Source organism: Pteropus vampyrus, unplaced genomic scaffold (assembly GCF_000151845.1).
Source record: "Pteropus vampyrus isolate Shadow unplaced genomic scaffold, Pvam_2.0 Scaffold1028, whole genome shotgun sequence".
NCBI classification, from domain to species: domain Eukaryota; kingdom Metazoa; phylum Chordata; class Mammalia; order Chiroptera; family Pteropodidae; genus Pteropus; species Pteropus vampyrus.
The window spans coordinates 1,107-1,484 of record NW_011889809.1 but is presented as its reverse complement, the minus strand read 5'-3'; positions in this window follow the sequence as shown (position 1 = coordinate 1,484).

Genomic DNA, 378 nt, shown 5'->3' with positions numbered 1-378 from the left:
GAAGGATATAAACGACTACCATTTGGCAGAACAGCGCACAGGATGAAATTACACCAAGGCACACTTTGTTTTATTTTAATTAATTATATTTGTAACTGAGGTTACTTTAGTTAATGTTAGGTCCAGGAGGGCCCTATCCCCTTAGTGTGGGAACCAGTCTCCTCCCTTACCTTTGTGTGGGAATGGGACATGGCAGCTGGTGGGCAACGCTACATGCTCATCTCCGGTTTCACTGGGCTCTCCTCCCTTCCCTGACAATTTACCCACCCGAAATATTCCCACAGAAAAAGCCCACCTAAAGTTCCATATAAGTTTCAGGTCCCTTTGTATTTGAGGCTGACGCCATCTTCGGCTCAGCCCAGCTGTCACTCTACTACA